Source organism: Coregonus clupeaformis, unplaced genomic scaffold, assembly GCF_020615455.1.
Source record: "Coregonus clupeaformis isolate EN_2021a unplaced genomic scaffold, ASM2061545v1 scaf0135, whole genome shotgun sequence".
NCBI classification, from domain to species: Eukaryota; Metazoa; Chordata; class Actinopteri; order Salmoniformes; family Salmonidae; genus Coregonus; species Coregonus clupeaformis.
Genome location: NW_025533590.1, coordinates 91,707 through 108,987, shown reverse-complemented (window position 1 = coordinate 108,987; position 17,281 = coordinate 91,707). Strand labels below are relative to the sequence as shown.

Genomic DNA, 17,281 nt, shown 5'->3' with positions numbered 1-17,281 from the left:
ATTATTATCCAATTAAATGAATCATGTAACAGTTAACTCATTAGGATTTGGGGCACCACGGAAGAAGTTGTTTAAAGAGTGACCATCTCCCGAATTAAACTCTAAACGTCTTTACCTATCAATATGTATAAAACAGTCAATGTATTAATTCATAACCTCTTATCATATCATTCGGAACGGTAATAACCTTCTTGGATCCGCAAAAACCCCAGCTTTACTTATGATTCACAACTACACAAATTGGTTTAATCATTTATTTACTAACATACACACTTAATACATGATAAAAAGTCCCTAGCGGACTAACAACAACATGACTGCTTGGTTACCAACAGAGGGAGGGATGGAGAGAGAGAGAGAGAAAGAGACACAAAGAGAAAGAGACACTTATAGTTGATACATTTGGAAACTACCCTCAAAGTAATCATAATACTTTGCTCACGAACCACCGACTGTTTGGAGTAAGAAATCATGAATGTATTTACGTGTGGATGTCTTTGTTTGTCATTTATCTCTGTCGGACCAAACTTTCTTGAAAAGGGTTTGGCTGGTGGTCCTGTGTCCGTGTAAGGCTCTGATTGTCCACCAGAGGTCAAAATGTGATCCTTAGTTGTCTGGTCTGTATTGGAATGTTTCCTCAGAACGGATACTCAGCTGTACCAGTGATTGTCTGAGAAGGGATTTTCTCCTTCCTTCACCTTGTGTGGATAATCAAAGTTCCAAACCACTTTACACGCGCAGCTGCAGACTGGCAATGTTCGGGTCTAGTCTGGTGAGTTTATCTTCTTCACCTCGTGTTGAGGTTCAAAATTCTAACCATTTCAAACGTGTAGCCACCGCTCCATGCTTTCTGGTCTGATACGTGAATTTTTTACCTAATCTTTTATGCACTCTGGGTAAAAGGGGCGTTCCATCATGCTGACACGATCTCTGAGCTCACTTGGGGCGTGGCTACTTACTGGTGCAAAGCATCATCAAAAACTATGATCTTGTTAGAAAACTAAAATTACATTCCTATCTTAACAGAAATATTCTCATAATTTTCCATATTATATACACAACATATTGGATGAAAACTTGACCGATAAAGTGTGTATACTTTTCAAGTTACAGTATTTTCTTGATACCATTCTTCACGACATCACAAAATAATAAACAATACGACATTATTATTCTTTAGATCCCCACTTACCATTCCCCACGTTCTTATGTTATAAAAAATTCATAATTTGAACATTAGAGTTTTGGGCGGGAAAAAGTCTAAGGAGACAGAATACATTCCACTAGCCAATACTAGAGGGCACAGAGAGTGTACTCTCCTGCTTCAATTTACGACCGGGTGTGAGGTGTCAAAACCAGCCCAGTGCCCTCCTCCCCTCTTCTGTGGGTGGGAGAGGCCTGGTTATTGTCAACCATTGCCAAGCTGATCTGAGCCCTTAGATCCTCAGACAGGACAGTCATAACACTGGTCACTTTAATAATGGAACATTGGTCACTTTAATCATGTTAAAACACTGTTTTACCCATTTCATATGTATATACTGTATTCTAGTCAAGGCCATCCTAATCAACTATTGCTTTTCCAACAGTCTTGAAGGAGTTCCCACATATGCTGAGCACTGGTTGGCTGCTTTTCCTTCACTCTGTGGTCCAACTCATCCCAAACCATCTCATTTGGGTTGAGGTCGGGTGATTGTGGAGGCCAGGTCATCTAATGCAGCACTCCATCACTCTCCTTCTTGGTCAAATAGCCCTTACACAGCCTGGAGGTGAATTTTGGGTCATTGTCCTGTTGAAAAACAAATGATAGTTCCACTAAGCCCAAACCAGATGGGATGGCATATCGCTGCAGAATGCTATGGTAGCCATGCTGGTTAAGTGTGCCTTGAATTCTAAATAAATCACAGACAGTGTCACCAACAAAGCACCCCCACACCATCACACCTCCTCCTCCATGCTTCACAGTGGGAACCACACATGCAGAGATCATCCGTTCACCTACTCTGTGTCTCACAAAGACACAGCGGTTGGAAACAAAAATCTCAAATTTGGACCCATCATACCAAAGCACAGATTTCCACCGGTCTAATGTCCATTGCTTGTGTTTCTTGGCCCAAGCAAGTCACTTCTTCTTATTGGTGTCCTTTAGTAGTGGTTTATTTTTAGCAATTCGACCATGAAGGCCTGATTCACACAGTCTCCTCTGAACAGTTGATGTTGAGATGTGTCTGTTACTTGAACTCTGTGAAGCATTTATTTGGGCTGCAATCTGAGGTGCGGTTAACTCTAATGAACTTATCCTCTGCAGCAGAGGTAACTCTGGGTCTTCCTTTCCTGTGGCGGTCCTCATGAGAGCCAGTTTCATAATAGCGCTTGATGGTTTTTGCGACTGCACTTAAAGAAACTTCCAAAGTTCTTGAAATGTTCCGGATTGACTGACCTTCATGTCCTAAAGTAATGATGGACTGTCATTTCTCTTTGCTTATTTGAGCTGTTCTTGCCATAATATGGACTTGGTCTTTTACCAAATAGGGCTATCTTCTGTATACCACTCCTACCTTGTCACAACACAACTGATTGGCTCAAACACATTTAGAAGGAAATAAATTCCACAAATTAACGTTTAACAAGGCACACCTGTTAATTGAAATGCATTCCAGGTGACTTCATCATGAAGCTAGATGAGAGAATGCCAAGAGTGTGCAAAGCTGTCATCAAGGCAAAAGGTGGCTACTTTGAAGAATCTCAAATATAAAATATTTCATAGTTTTGATATCTCCACTATTATTCTACAATGGAGAAAATAGTTTTAAAAAATAAAGAAAAACCCTGCAATGTGTAGGTGTGTCCAAACTTTTGACTGGTACTGTATATATTTATACTCCGGACTCCGACATTGCTCGTTCTAATATTTATATATTTCTTAATTTCATTCTTTTACTTTTAGATTTGTGTGTATTGTTATATATTACAGCTCTGTTGGACCTAGGAACCCAGGCATTTCGCTACACCTGCAATAACATCTGCTAAATACTGTATGTGTATGCGACCAATACAATTTGATTTGATTTGATTTAGTTCGGGTTTTATCTAACATCAGGATGATAACATCCCAAAAACATTCAGAGAATGTTTTTGATCAAATAAAAAAAACGGCCCCGGAATGTCCTCCTAACTTTCACTAAAATGTTGTGCACCACATCTATAACAACCACCACAGATCATTCCCCAAAAGTTTGTATAGAACATTCACCTGATGTTGCAAGAACTTTCCTATAGCACATTTAATCTGTTCTTTAAAGGTTCCCAGAATGTATCATTAGGTTTTGGAAACAATCTGGTGGGAACATTGTGAGGACATAACAAAAGATGCTGTGTTTCCAAAACACAAAAACTGTCCAGTTGTGCGGATGATTCTACGATGTTTCTTTTAGGGTGCAAAAAACATTCACCTGATGTTACAGGAACGTTCCCAGAACACATTTAATCTGTTCTTTAAGGGTTTCCAGAATGTTTCATTAGGCTGCGGTAACATTGTGGGGACATTACAAGAGATACTTTATGTTCCCAAAATGCAAAAACTGTCCAGTTGTGCAGACATTCAGATAATGTTTGTATCAGGGTGCACAAAACATTCACTTGATGTTGCAAGGATGTTGACAAAACAGCCTTTCTGAGTTCTTTAAAGGATGCCAGAACCTAATTGGTTGTGGCAACAGTGTGGGTACAGTACAAGAGGTATTGTAGGTTCCCAAAACACAAAATATGCTCAGTTGTGTTGACGTTCAAACAATGTTTAAGTTAGGTTAGTGTTGTAAGAATGCAATAAGTCAGATTTTATGACAGTCATAGCATATTTGTTTTAGGTTTAACATAATATTCCATTGATTCCCACGTACATTTTACCTTGTCTTGGAGGTCCTTTTCAAAAACATTTAGAAAATCTTATATTCAAGTTTTACCTAACATTACCACACCATCTTTAGCACACAATTCAGAATACATCCGCATTATGTTTATCTCCAGATTGAACAGAAATGTGCATTTGAGGATTGTAGGTGATATAGAGACACATGGAATTCTAATAGCATTTAATTATACAAACACAAACGTATTTGTTTTACTCTTCGTATGTTGAGAATCTGTATGTTATTTTCATAGGACATTTGGCATTTAATCACACAAACACATTATATTTTACACTTCGTATATTGATAATCTGCACATGTCAGTTTTGAACTTGCAATGTTTAAGTCCCAAGGCAGGTCTTGTTAACCTCTGCGCCACCAGAGAAGCGCTCTCTCATTGTCTTTTTACAGTATATAGCCATGGCAGTATGGCTATCCCATTACATCCTCTGTGTACTTCTGGGCCCATATTTACAAGGCATCCAAGACTATGAGTGCTGATCAGAGGATGTGAGCAGAGTGAAGCTGGAGTGGAGCGAGGAGCCGAGTATGCATCATTTGTCTGGAGCATGGAGTGGATTTAGAAAATGTTGGAGCATTGCTCTCCTGTTCCAATTTCACTCTGGTACTGCTCAGCCACGAGAACTGGCCATGCTCTGCCCAGCATTTATTTATTTCCTTCATCACCGTTCTTTTAATTAGGTCTATTCTGTTGTATTTATTTAGGCTACTCCACCACTAATGCGCAGAGATGTTGATATGAGTTGACCAAGAAATAGGTCACACAGCCTGTGTAATTGATGGCAAGACAACCAATGAGCCCATGCAGCAGCACCGGAGATGTTTTGGTTTCTATATAGGCTACAGTTGAAAAAAGTCTAAGTTTGTAACAGTGCTAAAGTTGTCTATCAACTGTAAAATGTGAGCGGAGAGGGGAAAGGATGTTGAGCACAGGAGCAGTGCGCAAGACCGCTCCATGAGCGATGAGTGGTATTTCCAACAGCTCAACAGCTCAACACCCATCTGTTACCGGGTAGGACACCCTTTGCTCCAGAACAGACAGAATTATTCGGGGCATGGAAACGTTGCTCAATTGGTATCAAGGGACCTAATGTGTGCCAGGAAAACATTCCCCACACCATTACACCACCGCCACCAGCCTGTACTGCTGACACCAGGCAGGATGGGGCCATGGACTCATGCTGCTTACGCCAAATCCTGACTCTGCCATCAGCATGATGCAACAGGAACCGGGATTCGTCGGACCAGGCAGTGTTTTTCCACTCCTCAATTGTCCAGTGTTGGTGATCGCGTGCCCACTATTGTGCGTGAAAAGATACTGGAACTGGCATACCTGGCACCGACGATCATACCCGGCTCAAAGTCACTTGCTTTTCCCAGCATTCAATCAAACAGTAACTGAATGCCTCGATGCCAGTCTGCCTGCTTTACATAGCAAGCCACGGCCACATGACTCACTGTCTGTAGGAGCGAACCATTTTCGTGAACGGGGTGGTGTACCTAATAAACTGTATTTTTTAAAGTTGAACAGTACACATTTTTTACAGTTAGTCTAAATTTTGCATTTCTGACTGGATTTATACATCTGGACGATATAAAAACATCCTTTCTTTTAGTAGAGTTTATCTAAGCCTCAATTTCACTTTTTTCTAAAGAAACTAGGTTAAAGAATATGTGGCATTAAACCTGCAATCTTGAGAACTGCAGCTAGACAGCTGTGGCCCTGTGGGTTTTCTTCAATCAAATATGGTGAATCAGGACACAGAACAGTTTTATTAAAATATTGCCATCCTCTTCATATGCGGTGATAAAGCTTCCTTTAAATAACTTGCATTCTTGTGTATTCAAATGCTTCTTAAATACAGACTACTTAAATATGCTTCTTAAATACAGACTTCAAACTAAATAAATTTTTTTTTAAACCTTTTCTCAATTTCAAAATCACATTTCATAAGACTTTCAACACATGCGCTGAAGAAAGAAAATCATAAAATATGGTGTTACAAGTACACAGCATATGAAGGGAATGGGAACATTTGAATAACCGGCTTCTGTGTCCTAATTGACTGAAGACAAAAAACTCAAGGCTTCAGTTATCCCCTGGTGGTGTAGAGGGTTAATGATTTGGCTAGGAAACCACACATTGCAGGTTCAAACCCCACATGTACAGATTGTTGACATATGCAGTGAAATAAATATGGTTTTGTTTGTATGATTAAATGCTGTTCAAATGTCCTGTTAATTAAATGTAATTGCCATGTGTCTTTAGATGACCTACAATACAGTCCTCAAATGTGAATTGCCATTACATCTGTAGAGAAACATAATGGGATGTATTCCAATCTGCTTTCTCATCCTTTAAGGAGCTACAAATTTGCAATCTGAGAATGTTGTGGTAATATTAGGTCAATCTTAAATATAAAATGTTCTAAATGTTCTTGAAATGCTCTGAGGACCTCAGAGACAATGTAAAATGTGACCCACCATTTATTTTCAGTCAGTCTTGTGTTCAATTTTTTAAAATATTGGATTAAAGTTCAGACTCAGATTCAAAATTGCATATCACACACTAGTTGGAGGAAACATGGGGAAGTAATGCTACTTTAAAAGTTGATAAATGTATAATCCCATTTAGGAGAAAAAGGCATTGAAACATTTTGCTGTGATTTTAGCACTTGCTCTAGATAAATCCTTGGGAAACATATATTTAGAAAAGGAATACTTTCACCAAATTGCCAAAATGGATTCCATGATCTCACCAAGTTACCCCATCAGGCAAATACTTTACAGTATTAAATTGGCGATTAATGTATAATAATATAACCTTTCACATTGAACAGCTACAGTGCTGTTCTTTGTTTATGCCCATGTAGCATTGTTCACACCCTCTAAAGCCTTAGACCCACCCATCTCTTAAATAATTCACATTGGAACACATGCGACTGTGGTCGTGTGCTAAAGCAGTGAGGTAGTGCTTAAAAAAATGAAGAAAATAATTCAACAATAAAATACTTTATTAACTTCAGGTAGTAGCCTACAATTAGGAAAAAAACTTCAAACACACAAACAAATAAAGGTGAAAACAATATCTAGACCTAGGCCTATATCATAAGATCCTTTGAGTAACTTTGGTTCAGGTCATGTTACGATATGAACAAAGGAATCTAGCCTGAGAGCATATGTCTGTCCTGCCCTTTGGAGCAGGACATGCAATGTCCATGGCTTTTTCATTGCAAAAGTCCTGATCTTCTCAAAAATATATGTTTGCTGGGTTGTGCCCAGTCTGGGGGATGCTTCACATCTCTGGGAGAAAGGACGTCAACATTGCACAGCAGCTGAAACCTGGTTCCATCTGAGTGAAAGCCCCTTGGCCACAACAATGCCAGGCTCCAGACAATTAAAGCTCTAAAGGAAGAAAGCAGACAAAAATAGACAAGACATTAGACACTAAAATGCCCTGTACACACGTAACCTACTTCCAGCCCAACAATGGCAATGCAGACACAAGATAACTAGCTAGATTTAGCAAACATTTAGCTTCATAATTACCAGCTGGCTAGATGTAAATGGTATTCATCTAGCTAGCCAGATGGATGAAATGCCAAAAAAACGACCTTGCTATAATGGTAACGTTAACTTTATGCAACTGTCTAGGTAGCTAGCTATATAGCTAACAATAGCTAATAATGAAAACTACTTTTTGATACAGAGACAATAACATACGTACAGTGAGGGAAAAAAAGTATTTGATCCCCTGCTGATTTTGTATGTTTGCCCACTGACAAAGAAATGATCAGTCTATAATTTTAATGGTAGGTTTATTTGAACAGTGAGAGACAGAATAACAACAAAAAAATCCAGAAAAACGCATGTCAAAAATTTTATGAATTGATTTGCATTTTAATGAGGGAAATAAGTATTTGACCCCCTCTCAATCAGAAAGATTTCTGGCTCCCAGGTGTCTTTTATACAGGTAACGAGCTGAGATTAGGAGCACACTTAAAGGGAGTGCTCCTAATCTCAGCTTGTTACCTGTATAAAAGACACCTGTCCACAGAAGCAATCAATCAATCAAATTCCAAACTCTCCACCATGGCCAAGACCAAAGAGCTCTCCAAGGATATCAGGGACAAGATTGTAGACCTACACAAGGCTGGAATGGGCTACAAGACCTTCGCCAAGCAGCTTGGTGAGAAGTTGACAACAGTTGGTGCGATTATTTGCAAATGGAAGAAATACAAAATAACTGTCAATATCCCTCGGCCTGGGGCTCCATGCAAGATCTCACCTCGTGGAGTTGCAATGATCATGAGAACGGTGAGGAATCAGCCCAGAACTACACGGGAGGATCTAGTCAATGATCTCAAGGCAGCTGGGACCATAGTCACCAAGAAAACAATTGGTAACACACTACGCCGTGAAGGACTGAAATCCTGCAGCGCCCGCAAGGTCCCCCTGCTTAAGAAAGCACATATACATGCCCGTCTGAAGTTTGCCAATGAACATCTGAATGATTCAGAGGAGAACTGGGTGAAAGTGCTGTGGTCAGATGAGACCAAAATCGAGCTCTTTGGCATCAACTCAACTCGCCGTGTTTGGAGGAGGAGGAATGCTGCCTATGACCCCAAGAACACCATCCCCACCGTCAAACATGGAGGTGGAAACATTATGCTTTGGGGGTGTTTTTCTGCTAAGGGGACAGGACAACTTCACCGCATCAAAGGGACGATGGACGGGGCCATGTACCGTCAAATCTTGGGTGAGAACCTCCTTCCCTCAGCCAGGGCATTGAAAATGGGTAGTGGATGGGTATTCCAGCATGACAATGACCCAAAACACACAGCCAAGGCAACAAAGGAGTGGCTCAAGAAGAAGCACATTAAGGTCCTGGAGTGGCCTAGCCAGTCTCCAGACCTTAATCCCATAGGAAATCTGGGGAGGGAGGTGAAGGTTCGAGTTGCCAAACGTCAGCCTCGAAACCTTAATGACTTGGAGAAGATCTGCAAAGAGGAGTGGGACAAAATCCCTCCTTAGATGTGTGCAAACCTGGTGGCCAACTACAAGAAACGTCTGACCTCTGTGATTGCCAACAAGGGTTTTGCCACCAAGTACTAAGTCATGTTTTGCAGAGGGGTCAAATACTTATTTCCCTCATTAAAATGCAAATCAATTTTTGACATGCGTTTTTCTGGATTTTTTTGTTGTTATTCTGTCTCTCACTGTTCAAATAAACCTACCATTAAAATTATAGACTGATCATTTCTTTGTCAGTGGGCAAACGTACAAAATCAGCAGGGGATCAAATACTTTTTTCCCTCACTGTATATGTAGCTATCTTGGACAACATAGCTGTAAATATCAGAGTGTTTGGGGTCTGTCAAAGGACAGTATAAAACAAGCTATGGAAATGTACTGAGGGTGAATATGATTGTGTTGAAAAAGCGAATGCATTTGAGGCGTGTGTCAAGTTTTGTTGACAGCTCCAGATTTCCTTTGTGGATATGGGAGAATCTTCCAGAAGGACAACCATCTCCGCAGCACTCCACCAATCAGGCCTATATGGTAGAGTGGCCAGACGGAAGCCACTCCTCAGTAAAAGGCACATGACAGCCCATTTGGAGTTTGCCAAAAGGCACCTAAAGGACTCTCAGACCATGAGAAACAAGATTCTATGGTCTGATGAAACCAAGATTGAACTCTTTGGCCTGAATGTCCTTGAGTGGCACAGCCAGAGCCCGGACTTGAACCCGATCGAACATCTCTGGAGAGACCTGAAAATAGCTGTGCAGTGACACTCCCCATCCAACGTGACAGAGCTTGAAAAGATCTGCAGAGAAGAATGGAAGAACCTCCCCAAATACAGACTCGAGGCTGTAATCGCTGCCAAAGGTGCTTCAACAAAGTACTGAGTAAAGGGTCTGAATACTTATGTAAATGTAATTTACCGTTTTTTAATATTTTCTAAATTTGCAAACATTTCTAAAAACCAGTTTTTGCTTTGTCATTATGGGGAATTGTGCGTAGATTGATGAGAAAAATAAATACAATTATCCATTTTAGAATAAGGCTGTAACGTAAGAAAATGTTGAAAAAGTCAAAGGTCTGAATACTTTCCGAATGCACTGTAAGTACTTTAACAATAGAATTCAGACCAAGACTATGGTATCACATAAGGTAATTTACCATAGATCAAGGCTAATCTCTCCATTAATAGCAATGCACTCACTCTCATCTCAGAAGACCAACATACTATATCAGTGACTCGAGATAACTTTTTCTCTCGCTTTCTGGGAAATAATGAATCCTCTACCAGTTGCACCTAGTTGTACCTACGGCAAATGTCTCATCTCTGTAGCACACCAGCAGCTGCCAAAGAACCGCAAACAAATTCTGTTGTGTGTGCTGTGAGGCAGCTAGCATCCAAAGACAGACTGGTGCGTCCGAAAAACACAGCCGTACGCAGCAATGCGTCAAACACTCCAGTGCGGAAATATACAGCACACTGGAAACAACAAGGCACACAGGTGAATATCCCGGCGATACAAAATACAAGAGCTCCACCGAGCTAAACTAACCTCCAGTGGCGGCTCCTGAAAAAATTCTCAGGAGGGGCAATTTTTCTGATGATTTAGGTGACCTACACACATTTAAAAAAAGATATGTCCAGCAACAACATGAAGACAGGGGCAGCATATAAGTCAATACCAGAAGCATTTATTGACTGATCTCAAAAGTGTTGGCTTACCAGGGTTGGTGGAGCCCTCAGTTTCATCTTTGCCTCGCAAAGCTAACTCAAACACTCCGCAAAACTTCACACACTGGATTAGCCGGCTGAGGATGTGGCGGTTCTTGCTAATGTCGTAGTAAATATATTTGTTATAGTGAATATGGAATATGATATGTTGAGTAAAATGTTGTGCTAAGATCTATTTAGGTCAGGAGCTGGTTATAAGTTATGTTCCTATCCAATAACAATGGACAAAAGGGTCCTATCTTGTCAGCCTTGTCAGCAGGTGGCCAAGGACAACACCCACGCCATAGGCCTCTCAGTTCTTCCAACTCACGAGTTCTTGCTCTGAGGACACACACACACACAAACACACACACACACACACACATCATCACTGTTAAACACACACACACACACACATCATCACTGTTAAACACACACACACACACACACACACACACAAAAATCCCCTCTCTTAGGCTGAACATTTGAAGACAGAGAACCCGACTCAGAGCCAATGCAACAGTGACAGTAGCCTGGAGGGGACCTCGCCCAACTCATCAGGACCAATCAGAAGATCAGAACTACTAGATTGAACCTACTTCATTTATTGCATAAAATGTCTGCACACAATGTTTCGGGGCTCTCTTCAGATAATAATAATAATAATAATAATAATATGCCATTTAGCAGACGCTTTTATCCAAAGCGACTTACAGTCATGCGTGCATACATTTTTGTGTATGGGTGGTCCCGGGGATCGAACCCACTACCTTGGCGTTACAAGCACCATGCTCTACCAGCTGAGCTACAGAAAGTGGATACTCATGGATGCGCATTGCAATTGTAAAATGTCAACACAATTGGAGACACCACGTCATTTTTGGAGACATGTTATTGACAGTAAACTATTGTAGATGCGACTGCTAACTAAATAAAACATTTTAGCTGGCTAGCAAATCATCTTAGCTAAATGTGGGGCAAACAATTCAGTTATTTACCGTTAATTTGAGGGATTGGGGTGAAAGAAATCGAGTTACATAGTGATACTTTACGATATACTGTATTGACAATATCGCAATATTTTAGCGCTAGTTGGCTGTACCTGCACCAAAACACCATTATTGTTCCTTCATAGCTTGTTCTCAATCTTTTCACATTGGGAGCCAATTTGTTTTCAGCACTTTTATTTCCATGACTGATCAAAACTCGTTCTCATGGCTTTCTGATCCCTCTGCAACAGACATATGGTGCGCAATAAAATCACAGTATCGAATCGCAATACGTATAGAATCATGAGACTCGCAATGCTGATGCATATATCTTATCGTGAGGTTCCTGGCAATTCCCAGCCCAAGTTCATTTGCCACAACAAATCTCTTCGCTAGCAAACGCAATGTGTCTCCAGCAATGTTTACTTTTTTGACGTTCTATGGCATCTCCACTTTCCAAGCATATATGACCACATGTAATATTTTGGTAAGTGATGCAAATAGTGAACTATGTAGGGCCAGGATGTAAAATATATGTAGCTGCAGCAATTTCTCTTATCTGATATGGTAAGTAATGGGGCTTGATTTATAGCTCCCTAAGAGTTTGACGAACGGGTCCGTGAACGCGATTGCAGATATCTTTACCTCTGAATAAACTGCCTTATATTATACAATTATCCACCTTGTCCAAAAGTCTCTACTTTTTCTCCGTTCTCCAGTAAACTTGTTTTATCAACAATAGTAAGGTTCAATGACACAGAAAGCAGTTCAATGTCGGGGTACAGTCGCTCTCTTACCAGGATCGCGGTCCGCTCTGACCAGGGTGAAGGTGGCCGGCTCCACCTCTCTGCCAGCAGCGTTTTCATTATTTAGTCCGTTCGTAGCGGGTATGTACACGATCAACAAGATCAGTCCAAAACCGAAGATCAGTCCAAAGCAGAATGTTTGCAGAATGTTTGTAAACTAAGTCTACAAATTAAAAACATAAAATAACGCCACACTGCAGGTCGCAACATAGACGCTGATAGCCGCCATTGTCTTAGTTACGTTCAACGTTACGTCACGTATGACGAAAGCGCGTAAGTGCATGCACACAGACACCCATAGAGAATGTATTGAAAGCTTTGAAATGTGAAAAAAATAGATTTTACATGACAGGCTATGAGAGACTTCTGGGCGATTTTCAACCTGACTGAAATCGCCCAAAAAACGGGCGGGGCCATTTGAAGCACGACTTTAGCCTGATTTGACATTTAGTGGCTGGCAGATCAGACGTGAACACTGATAACTGCTGTTGCCGTGATATAATTTTTTATAAATTTATTAAAAAAATTATAATCTTTTTTTTTATTTTTTATTTTTATAATTGATTAGAAAAAAAATCCCTTCCTTTTCCCGTTTGGCAGTGCGTCGCCCATATCGCCCTATTGAACAAGCCGTCCCTGCTAACCTCCACAATAAACAATCACACACAAAGACAAGGGGGCAGAGGGAACACTTCTACAGGTACTGATGAGGGGAATTGAAACCAGTTGTGTGTAATAAACAAGACAAAACAAATGGAATGATGAGATGAGGAGCGGCAGTGGCTAGAAGACCGTTGACGACGAATGCCGAAGCCTGCCCGAACAAGGAGAGGAGGCAGCTTCAGAGGAAGTGGTGACAGAGATGCATATATTCTTGAAGAAAAGCTTTTGCAAACCTTGTGGGGTTGCCGTTTAGTTGAAAATAAGGGTTTGTGGGTCAGGGGCACTTTGTACATTCAATTCAGCCTAGTTTGATTAGTCTAGACCTTGAGAGACATTTTTTTTTAGAGTCACCGTTCCATGCAGACTTGGAGGAACTCAAAGGGACTAGAAAAGTACAGAATGAGAGAAACAATCTCTGAACAGGAGCAAGAGAGAAAGGGAGCACAGGAGAGAGAACGAGGAGAAGGCATGGGTGGAGGAAGCCCTAAATACAAAAAAATGAAAGAAGAGAGAGGAGAAACACTAGGAGACACCCTTTGAAAGACGTAATAGTGTGCAAGCGTTGCGGGGGAGGAATGTAGAGGGATGGAGGGATGAGGTGGAGGGGAGTTCTGATTCATCCACTCAATGTACAGTATTTCGGTCGGAAGGAGGATGGAAAAACAAAACCCATCAGCAGGGAAGTTTGGAACGCGAGCAGACGTTCTTCTGATGACGTAGAAAAGAAAGAGAGAGAGGGGGAGCTCAGAAGAGGAATCACGAACGCAAGTAGGACACTGGCTCGAAATAGGACAGGCCCATGCAGACTAGCATTGTACAATACAGTGCAGAAACCCTTGAGGAAATACCCCCACCCCACCGCCCACACACACACTTTCACATTGACACACACGCACGCACGCACGCACACACACACTGACACAGAGGTAGGCGGAAGCTCTGACATTCGTATTACCCATCATTGGCTGAAAACAACAACAGACAGTGATGAATGAATCTCCAAACCGGACAGGCTATTCCAGTATAGTATACTGTATAGAGACGCACACACACATCTTGCATGACGTCAGTGCACCATGATTCAAGCTTTGAGAAGCTCATCTGTGCTAATGATGGTTGTGATATGCTGGAGAAAGAAGTACAACCAAGTGAATTGGAGAGTTAAAGTGTTTTTGTCATTTCTATAGTAACTGTGGGCAGAATATCAGAGCTATGCTTTTATGGTGTGGGAGTACATTAAATGACACAGACCCACAGATTTACATCATTTAGCAGACGCACTTATCCAGAGAGACTTACAGGAGCAATTAGGGTTAAGTGCTTTGCTCAAGGGCACATCAACAGAATTTTTACCTGGTCGGCTTGGGAATTCAGTTACTAGCCCAACACTCTTAACCGCTAGGCCACCTGCTGGGTTCCTGTACATACAGTACAACGTAGGGCTGATATAATGATAAGTCCACAATAATCGTCCCATGAGGAGGCTCACATTCTGCATTACCTCACCAAAGCTAGCATATTTCACCTTATCATGACTCTGACGTTTCATAATGGTTATATTCTCAGGTTTCATCTTTGGAGGAGAGGAGAAGTAGGAGGGTTACAAAACATAGTCTTCCTGGGCGTTGGGCGCCCGTTGATGAGCTATAGGAAGGCTCCTCAACCATTATGTAAGACATTAGTCATCATGGAAATGGTTGGCCTGTCTCTCTCAAACAAAGGACAAATCAGATTGGGCAATCCTGGTTACAGACGGTTGCTGCCATTGGTTAAGAAGCTGTAAACAATGTAAACAAACAATATAATTGAAAAGCCTGTTTGTCAACCTTTTCTGTGGAAACCTACACTGAGTGTACAAAACATTAAGGACACCTTCCTAATATTGAGTTGCACCCCCCCTTCTGCCCTCAGAACAGACTCAATTAGTCTGGGCAGGGTTGTGGGTTCGATTCCCATGGGAGACCAGTATGGGGAAAAAAGAATGAAAATGTATGCACTCACTACTGTAAGTTGCTCTGCATAAGAGTGTCTGCTAAGATGTGTAAATGTAAAATGTACTACCATACCCTGTTCAAAGGCACTTCAATATTGTGTCTTGCCCATTCAGCCTCCGAATGGCACACATACTGTATACACAATCCATGTCACAAACACAATCCATGTCTCAATTGTCTCAAGGCTTAAAAATCCTTATTTAATGTGTGTCATCCCTTTCATCTATACTGATTGAAGTGGATTTAACAAGTGACATCAACAAAGGATCATAGGATTCACCTGATCAGTCTGTCATGGAAAGAGAAGGTGTCCTTAATGTTTTGTACACTCAGTGTATATGCTCATCCTGTTTGGAAAACCACTTAGATTAAAATTAGACCTTGAGAATGGACTCAATTGTTGTCAGCTAAATATCAGTCAGATATACTTAAAACAAGAAAACAGATAAAATAGGGTATTTTATAGAAAAAATATAGTTTGCATTATAATATAATGATTGATTCTGTGTTTAACAGAATGCCTATTATACATATACTGATACTACATTGATTTCTTTAACCTTTATTTTAACAGGGTGTCAACACTGAGACCGAGGGTCTCATTTACAAGTGAGCCATGTGTACACAATACACAATGAGATACAATATGCACATTCAAAAGTACAAATGCATAAATACATGTTAAAATACACAAAAATATGCAAAAATATAAAACACAATCATAAACAACAGAGTGGCAACAGAACATTCAATTTTAATGAGTTCTGCAAATTGTTCCAGCACTGTGTTCTACCACGGTACGGATGTGTTAGTCAAAATGGACGTGGTGTTCTTTTCCTGCAACGCTGCTGTAATGCAGACAGACACTCTCCTCTCCAGCCTCCTGCCTCCCTCTACTACTCTCAGCCTGCAGTCTATCACATCATCATCACCATCATCACCATAACCGGGACAGTGTAAGGTGACCACAGTGACTGGCTGTACTGTGTGATGATGGATGGAATAAGGCTAGTGGAGACCCCCCTCTCTCTCTCTCTCTCTCTCTCTCTCTCTCTCTCTCTCTCTCTCTCTCTCTCTCTCTCCTCCCTACCGCGTTCATTTGTTCCCTCGTTCACGTAACAGGATGATCTTGCTGCCCGCCGGCCGACGGAGGATCTGAATGGGTTGAGGAGCTGCATGAGTGGAAATGATGAATGAATCAGCAGCCATTCTTAATCTTGCCTCTCTCTGCCCTATCTCCCTCCCTTGCGCTCTCTCTGTCTCTTTCCCTTTCCCTCCCCGTTCCCTCTTCTCTCCCATCAGCTCAGTGTAGAGCGGTGCAGGGGCTGCCGTGCAGATTATGGGCTATAATACTCTGATAGTGTGTGTGCATGTATGTGTGTGTGTGTGTGTGTGTGTGTGTGACAGGGAGACCGGATGTTTCTGGCTGGCTTATGTCATGGCAACGGTAATGACCAACACCCCTCCCCCCACATCTCTCCTCTGTCATCCTTCCTTCCTCCGCCTACACCACATCATCCCTCCATCAGGGGGGGAGAGAGAGATACAGCAGTGGCACCATCGGGGAAGCTCAGGATTCACACGGTGTCAGCGTAATGTTAGCTGCATTTCTGTGTATTTATCAGGGAATGGGCTCATGCATTCATTGATGTATTCATTGAATAAAATGCACCCATGGTGATGAGAAAGGGAGCATTATTTTGTGCAAACGAATTGCAAAGGTACATACACAGAGATGTTCAGAAGATAAAAATGTCTTGTGTGTCTGTGAAATATCTTTGAATGGGCTCATGTGTTCATTCAGAAAATATCTGCTGAGCGAGAAGTGAGAAAAGGAGGGAGCGAAGGAAGAGAGAGGCGAGGGGGGAGTGCGATGTAGAAGGGGGCAGAAATAGATTTTCAGGCTCTTCTATGCAATTCAAGTGAAAGGGCCCACGTGTTCATTGACGAACAACCAGACAGGAAAGAGTAAGAGCGACACCAGGAAGACTCAGGATAAACAGAGATATGCTTCTTTGAATGTATGTGTTCATACTCTCATTAAAGAACCATCAAAGATACAGATGGAGATAGAGAGAGATAGGCTTGCAAGTTCGTGGTGATGTGCTAGAATAAGTGGGTGCAATGACATTTTTCTTTGTAATTGCTTTGTTATGAAAAAAACAGA

At 41.3% G+C, this 17,281-nt stretch overlaps 1 long non-coding RNA gene across 1 annotated transcript; it reads right to left on the bottom strand.

The window, feature by feature from the left end:
• Positions 1-6,925: 6,925 nt before the first annotated feature.
• On the bottom strand, positions 6,926-16,473 carry LOC121531252. The gene is made up of 2 exons (XR_005994102.2): positions 16,205-16,473; positions 6,926-7,334 (listed from the first exon to the last, which is right to left on the bottom strand). It is a non-coding gene; the product is annotated as an uncharacterized LOC121531252 (long non-coding RNA).
• Between the last annotated feature and the right edge of the window lie 808 nt (positions 16,474-17,281).